The sequence below is a fragment of the Mastomys coucha genome, unplaced genomic scaffold (genome assembly GCF_008632895.1).
Source record: "Mastomys coucha isolate ucsf_1 unplaced genomic scaffold, UCSF_Mcou_1 pScaffold7, whole genome shotgun sequence".
NCBI lineage: Eukaryota > Metazoa > Chordata > Mammalia > Rodentia > Muridae > Mastomys > Mastomys coucha.
The window spans coordinates 90857043-90865025 of NW_022196913.1; positions in this window are offsets into that span (position 1 = coordinate 90857043).

The window sequence follows — 7983 nt, forward strand, 5'->3', positions numbered from 1 at the left end:
GGTTTAGTGCAGAGTTCTATCAGACCTTCAAAGAAGATCTAATACCAATACTCTTCAAACCATTTCACAAAATAGAAACAGAAGGAACACTACCCAATTCTTTCTATGTAGCCACAATTACTCTGATACCTAATCCACATGAAGATCCAACAAAGAAAGAGAACTTCAGACCAATTTCCTTTATGAATATCAATGCAAAAATAAAATAAAATTTTCACAAACCAAATCCAAGAGCATATCAAAATGATTACCTTTTATGATCAAGTAGTCTCTATCCCAGGGATACAGGGATGGTTCAAAATATGGAATTCCATCAATGTAATCCACAACATAAACAAACTCAAAGAAAAAAACATATGATTATTTCATTAGATGCTGAGAAATCACTTGACAAAATGCAACTCCCCTTCATGATAAAAGTCTTGGAAATATCAGGAATTCAGAGCCCATGCCTAAACATAGTAAAAGCAATATACAGCGCACCAGTAGAGAACATCAAACTAAATGGAGAGAAACTTTAAACAATCCCATGAAAATCAAGGACTAGACAAGTTGCCCACTCTCTCCCTACATATTCACTATAGTACTCAAAGTCTTAGGAAAAGGAGGTCAAATGGATACAAATTGGAAAGCAAGAAGTCAAAACATCACTATTTGCAGTTGATATGATTGTGTACTTAAGTGACCCCAAAAATTCCTCCAGAGAACTCCTAAACCTGATAAAAAAAACTTCAGCAAAATGGCTGTACATAAAATTAACTCCAACAACTCAGTGGCCTTCCTCTACTCAAAGGACAAACAAGCTGAGAAAGATATCAGGGAAACAACACCCATCACAATAGTCACAAGTAATGTAAAATACCTTGGTGTGACTCTAACTAAGCAAGTGAAAAATGTGTATGACAAGAACTTCAAGTCTCTGAAGAAAGAAATCAAAGAAGATCTCAGAAGATGGAAAGATCTCCCATGCTCATGGATTGGCAAGATTAGTAAAAATGTCCATCTTGCTGAAAGTAATCTACAGGTTCAATGTAATCCCCATCAAAATTCCAACTCAATTCTTCATAGAGTTAGAAAGAGAAATTTCCAAATTCATCTGGAATAACAATAAACCCAAGATAGAGAAAACTATTCTCAACAATAAAAGAAATTTTGGGCATATCACCATCCCTGACCTCAAGCTGTACCAAAGAGCAATTGTGATAAAAATTGCATGGTATTGGTACAATGACAGGCAGGAACATTAGTGGAATAGAACTGAATACCCAGAAATGAACTCACACACCTATGATCACTTGATCTTTGACAAAGGAGTTAAAATTATCCAGTTGAAAAAAGACAGCATTTGCAACAAATGATGCTGGTTCACCTGGCAGTGAGCATGCAGAAGAATGCAAATCGACCTATTCTTATTTCCTTGTACAAAGTTCAAGTCCAAGTGGATCAAGGACCTTCATATAAAACCAGATAAACTGAATCTAATAGAACAGTAAGTGGGGGAAAAAGTCTCAAACACATGGGCACAGGGGAAATGTTCCTGAATGGAAGAACAATGGCTTACACTCTAAGATCAACAATCAGCAAATGGAACCTCATAAAAATGGAAAGCTTCTGCAAAGCAAAGGATACTGTCAATAGGACAAAATGGCAACCAACAGAGTGGGAAAGCATCTTTACTAATCCTACATTGGATAGAGACCTAATATCCATTATATACAAAGAACTCAAGATGTTAAACTACAGAGAACCAAAAAACCCTATTAAAAATGGGGTACAGAGCTAAACAAAGAATTCTCAACTGAAGAATACTGAATGACTGAGATGCACCTAAAGAAATGTTCAATATCCTTATTCATCAGGAAAATGCAAATCAAAACAACCCTGAGACTCTACCTCACATCAGTCACAATGGCTATTATCAAAAACTCAGGTGACAGCAGATGCTGGCAAAAATGTGGAGAAAGACGAACACTCCTCTATTGCAGGTGGGATTGAAAGCTGGTAAAATCACTCTGGAAATCAGTTTGGTAGTTCCTCAGAAGACTGGACATAGTACCATGTGAGGACCCAGCTATTCCACTCCTGGGCATATATCCAGTTGATGCTCCAACATGTAATAAGGACACATGCTCCATTATGTTCATAGCAGCTTATTTATAATAGCCAGAAAATGGAATGAATCCAGATGTCCTTCAACAGAGGAATGGATACAGAAACTGTGGTACATTTACACAATGGAGTACTACTCAGCTATAGAAAACAATGAATTCATGAAGTTCTTAGGCAATTAAATGGATGGAACTAGAAAATATCATCCTGAGTGAAGTAAACCAATCACAAAGGAACACACATGGTATGCACTCACTTATAAGCGGATATTAGCCCAGAAGCTCAGAGTACCCAAGATACAATTCACAGACCACATGAAACTCAAGAAGAATGATGACCACAGTGTGAATACTTTGGTCCTTCTTAGAAGAGGAAACAAAATATCCATGGTAGGAGATACAGAGACAAAATGTGGAACAGAGACTAAAGGAAGGACAGTCCAGAGACTGTCCCTCCTAGGGATCCATCTCATATACAGCCCCCAAACTGAGACACTATAGTGAATGCCAACAAGTGCTTGCTGGTAGGAGCCTGATATAGCTATCTCCTGAAAGGCTCTTCCAGTGCCTGACAAATGCAGAAGTGGATGTTCTCAGTCAACCATTGTATTGAGCATAGGATTCCCAATGGAGCTGAAGGAGTGAGTGTGCAGCCCCATAGAAGGAACAACAATATGATCCAATCAGTACCCTCAGAGCTCCCAGAGACTAAACTACCAACCAAAGAGTACACATGGAGGGACCCATGCCTCCAGCTGCATATAAGCAGAGAATGGCCTTGTCAGTTATCAATGGAAGGAGATGCCCTTGGTCCTGAGAAGGCTTGATGCCCTAGTGTAGGGGAATATCAGGACAGGGAAGCAGGACTGGCGGGGGTGGGGGTGGTGAGCAGGGGAAGGGCCGAATGGGATAAAGGGTTTTTGGAGGAGAAACCAAGAAAAGGGATAACATTTGAAATGTAAATAAAGAAAATATCTAATAAAAGAAAAAAATAATCCTTCCTTTGAACTATTACATTCCAGTCGATAGGCTTGGCTCCCATTTGAGGTATAGGGCCTCCCATGCCTCTCAAAATTTGTAACCAAGAAATGTTTCTGTCCGAAGGAAAGACAAGGACAAAAATGGAGCAGAGACTGAAGTAAAGACCATCCAGAGACCTCCCCACCTAGGGATCCATCCCACCTGCAGACACCAAATCCCCACACTATTGTTGATGCCAAGAAGCACTTGCTAACAGGAGCCTGATATGGCTGTTCCCTGAGAGGTTCTACCAGCACCTGACCAATACAGATGCAGATACTCACAGCCAACCATTGGATTTGGCCTGGAGACCCCAATGGAAAGAGCTAGGGGAAGGACTGAAGGAGCTGAAGGGGCTTGCAACCCTATAAGAAGAACAGTATCAACCAACTGGACCACCCAGAGATCCCAGGGACTAAACCATAAACCAAAGAATATATATGGCTCCAGATTCATATGTAGCAGAGGATGGCCCTATCTGACATCAATGTGAGGAAATGGAGGATTGATGCCCCAGCATAGGGAATGCTAGAGGTGTGAGGCACAGTGGGTGAATGGGTGGAGGAGCACCCTCATAAAAGCAAAGAGGAAGGAGGAGAGGGGTGATGGGATGAGGGGTTGAAGGAGGGGTAACCAGGAAGGGGGATATTGTTTGAAATATAAACGAATAATATGATTAATAAAAAATAAAAATAAATTTAAAAATGATAAAAGAAAGAAAGAAGGAAGAAAAGAAAGGAAGAAAAAGAAAGAAAGAAAGCAGTGCCTCCACAGGAGCTTGGGGGTGAGGCTATTTACAGCAGCATGGGCAACTCATCAATGAATGCACCTCCACCAAGGAAAGGGAGTGCCTTTGCTCACACAGGCATCACTGGGCCACAGTCATACCCACAAATTGGGAAGTAGGAGACAGATTTAGGCAGTTTCAACAGCCAAAGGAAGGGGGTATCAGACTTGGTGACAGAGGTGGAAAGGACTAAATTTCATGTTTGAAAGTATAAAGCATCAGAGACAAAGTTTACAGAAAAGAAAGCCATTTTCTGCAGGAAAACAAGTCGATTTAGAAACAAGTACATACCTTCTTGGTACTTAAATACAAAAAGGAAAAGCAAAGAGAGGAGAAATTTGAAACGTGTGTGTGTGTGTGTGTGTGTGTGTGTGTGTGTGTGTGTGTGTGTGTGTGTGTGTGAGAGAGAGAGAGAGAGAGAGAGAGAGAGAAAGACAGAGACAGAGACAGAGAGACAGAGACAGAGAGAGACAGAGATAGAGACAGAGAGAGAAATGTAATTTAAAATATACCATCATTGGCTAAGAAACTAACCTTAATACCAGCTGAAAGTAATCTTGAGCTAAGAGCCTAGTTATATTTCTAGAACAATTATTTAAGTCTAATCTAGGAAAGTAGATATTTTGAAAATAAAACCATAGGTGACATTCATGTAACATTAGACTAAAAAATGAGCAAGATGAGTTTTTTAAATGTAACAAAATTTTTTTTTTACACAATTCTCGGTGTGATGATACAGACGTTTAATCCAAACACTTCTACTGAGTTCATTTAGCATGGGACCTGTGTTTATGATTTCAGGACTGAACCCTTTGTATTGGATAACCAAGAACTGAGGTTATCCCTGGTGAGACAAATTCTCTCTCCCCACAGTCTTTAGTTGCCTGGAATACTTGGTTTGTGGTGGAATTCAATGAGATTTACTCTTTCTGAATTATTGTGTTTATTAATTTTAGTGTTACAAATTACTTTAATGGGAACATACTGAAATGAAATTTAATGAGGACCACTTGACAATCAAGAGAATGAAAACAGGGCAGAGAAGGACACGGAGTTTAGAGATGGAACTGACAGAGGGAAAGAAAAACAAATTTATAAATAACTGAGGTCTCTAGGGCACAGAACAGCTTTTTATACCATAATCCAAGAATGTTTTCCAGAAATAAAGACATTGAAATTATTGGAGAGACCCATTAATGAATTCCAATCTGATCTGAATTATTTATCTCTAAGATATCTTGGGACAACTGTTGCATTTTTTAAAAGTTACCATGACCTAAAAAACAAATAAAACCAAACCCTATATACAAAAGACAGACAGTCAAGTTACCATAATACATCTCTACAGAAACATGAAAAGACAGACAATACTGGCTCAACCTTTTTTAAGCTCAAAAAATATCAAGATGTGAGCAATGTGTTCATGTTGTCCTTCAAGCCTTCATGCTATAGACATTGACAAGTCAAGGAATATTGTACAATTTATTTCTACAAATGATTTTTTTTTTTTTTTTTTTTTTTTTTTTTTTTTTTTTTTTTTTTTTTTTTTTTTTTTTTTTTTTATGGTTTTAAGGTGTTTATTGTAGAAAGGCAGAGAGAGGGAGAGAGTAGGGAAGTAGAAGCCAGCCATGGCCACGTGTAGAGAGGGAGGAAAGGGACAGCAGAGATGGGGGAACAAGAGTAAGAGCAAGAGAATAAGCTACAAATGATTTTGAGGAAAAACTTCATTCAATTGAAAAATATCTTGGGAAACTTTTGAAAGAGAGAAATGAGAAGTAGGAATAGTTAGAGCTAGTAATAATGGAAAATCAAATAAGAACAAAGGTAATGGAGGATATTTTTAATTTTTTATTGTGTAGACAACTCTCAGGATCAAGTTAGTCTTTAGAGATAGCAGATAAAATTAATAATAAAACAGAATTCACATTGTCTGATAAAATCTATGCCATCACTTTGTCCTTCCCCAATGATTGACAGGCGAGTACAGAAGACCAGACCCCCTCCTAGAAGAGTATGATACTGAAGGATCATTTCTACCCTTAAGCATTTAGTGGCATTGACTGAGACCTTCCCTGGGTCTGAATCACAGTGTAATTTCTCTTACTACAGAATCCTGCTTTCTTCTCTTCCAAAGGTTTTGGTTTTTAAAAAGGTGCCTGCTCAAAAAAAAAAAAAAAAAAAAAAAAAAAAAAAGTGCCTGATCAGCTGGGCAGTGATGCATACCTTTAATCCTAGCACTTGGGAGGCAGAGGCAGGCATGATTTCTGAGTTCAAGGCCAGCCTGGTCTACAGAGTGAGTTCCAGGACAGCCCAGACAGAGAATCTCTGTCTTGAAAAAAAAAAGCTTCCAGTCTCACAACACCCAGAGGAAGCTCCACTTTCAGGTGCTCTAACACACCAAGGATCAGAGGTGAGGAGGACCCAACATCTGTTCCAACACTGGGAGTAACTAGGACCAGTGGGACCAGGCACACAGGAACTCTACTAGCCCAGTGGCTCAGGTTTCTTCCAGTCCATCTGATTTGGTGCCCTGAGCAGACCTTGGGCACAAACTCTGCAGCCAGTCCCACAACACCCAGAGGAAGCTCCACTCTCAGGTGCTCTAACAAGCCCAGGGTCACAGGGTCCCAGAATCACAGGATCACAGAGACAGCTTGACTCTGAGGAGTTCTGATACAATCAGGATCACAGGATGGACAGGCTCTAGTCAGATTTAGCAAGGTTAGGTAGCAGTACAGATAACCAGATGATGCCTGGCAAACATAAGAATACAAGCAACACAAACCAAGGTTACTTGGCCTCATCAGAACCCAATTCTCCCACAACAACAAGCCCTCGATACCCCAACATGCTGGAAAAGCAAGATTTGGATTTAAAATCACGTCTCCTTATGCTGATAGAGGACTTTAAGAAGAACATAAATAACTCCCTTAAAGAAAGATAGGAGAACACAGGGGAACAGGTAGAATACTTAAAGAACAAACACAAAAATCCCTTAAAGAATTATAGGAAAACATAGCCAAACAGGTGAAGGAATTGAACAAAACCACCCAGGATCTAAAAATTGAAATAGAAACAATAAAGAAATCAGAGAGACAACCCTGGAGATAGAAAACCTAGGAAAGAAATCAGGAGCCATAGATGAAAGCATCACCAACAGAGTACAAGAGATAGAAGAGAGAATCTCAGGGGTAGAAGACACCATAGAAAACACTGATATAGCAGTCAAAAAAATGCAAAAAGCAAAAAGCTCCTAACCCAAAACATTCTGGAAATTCAGAATGCAATGAGAATACCAAACATAAGGCTAATAGGTATAGAAGAGAGGGAAGACTCCTAAGGTAATGTGTCAGCAAATATCTTCAACAAAACTATAGAAGAAAACTTCCCTAACCTAAAGAAAGAGATGTCTATGGACATACAAGAAGCCTACAGAACTCCAAATAGACTGGACCACAAAAGAAATTCCTCCCATCACATAATAATAAAAACACCTAATGCACTAAACAAAGAAAGAATTTTAAAAACAGTAAGCGAAAAAGGTCAAGTAATATATAAAGACAGGCCTATCAGAATTACACCAGACTTCTCACCAGAGACTATGAAAGCTAGAAGATCCTAAGCAGATGTCATACAGATTTACACAATATCTTTCCACAAATCCAGCCTGACAAAGGATAATAGATGGAAAACATCTCTTAACATAACATAACATAACATAACAAACATCTATCAACAAAAGGAGCAAAACTACACCCTAGAAGAAGCAAGAAAGTAATCTTTGAATAAATCCACACAAACCTAATTCCACCCCTTACAACAAAAACAACAGAAAGTATCAATTACTTTTTCTTAATATGCTAATATGAAAATTAATACTACAAACATTTCCTAACCAATTGAAATAAAAAAATATGAGGAATTAGAAATTTATTGACTATCATCCAATGGTCTCTCTAATTTGGTAATTGGAGAAATAGGTCGAATCTTATACAATCCATATACACTTTCAGCTTGTTTTTTCATGACAATGTCTTGCTGTGTACAACATAATGGTCTTGAGATCAT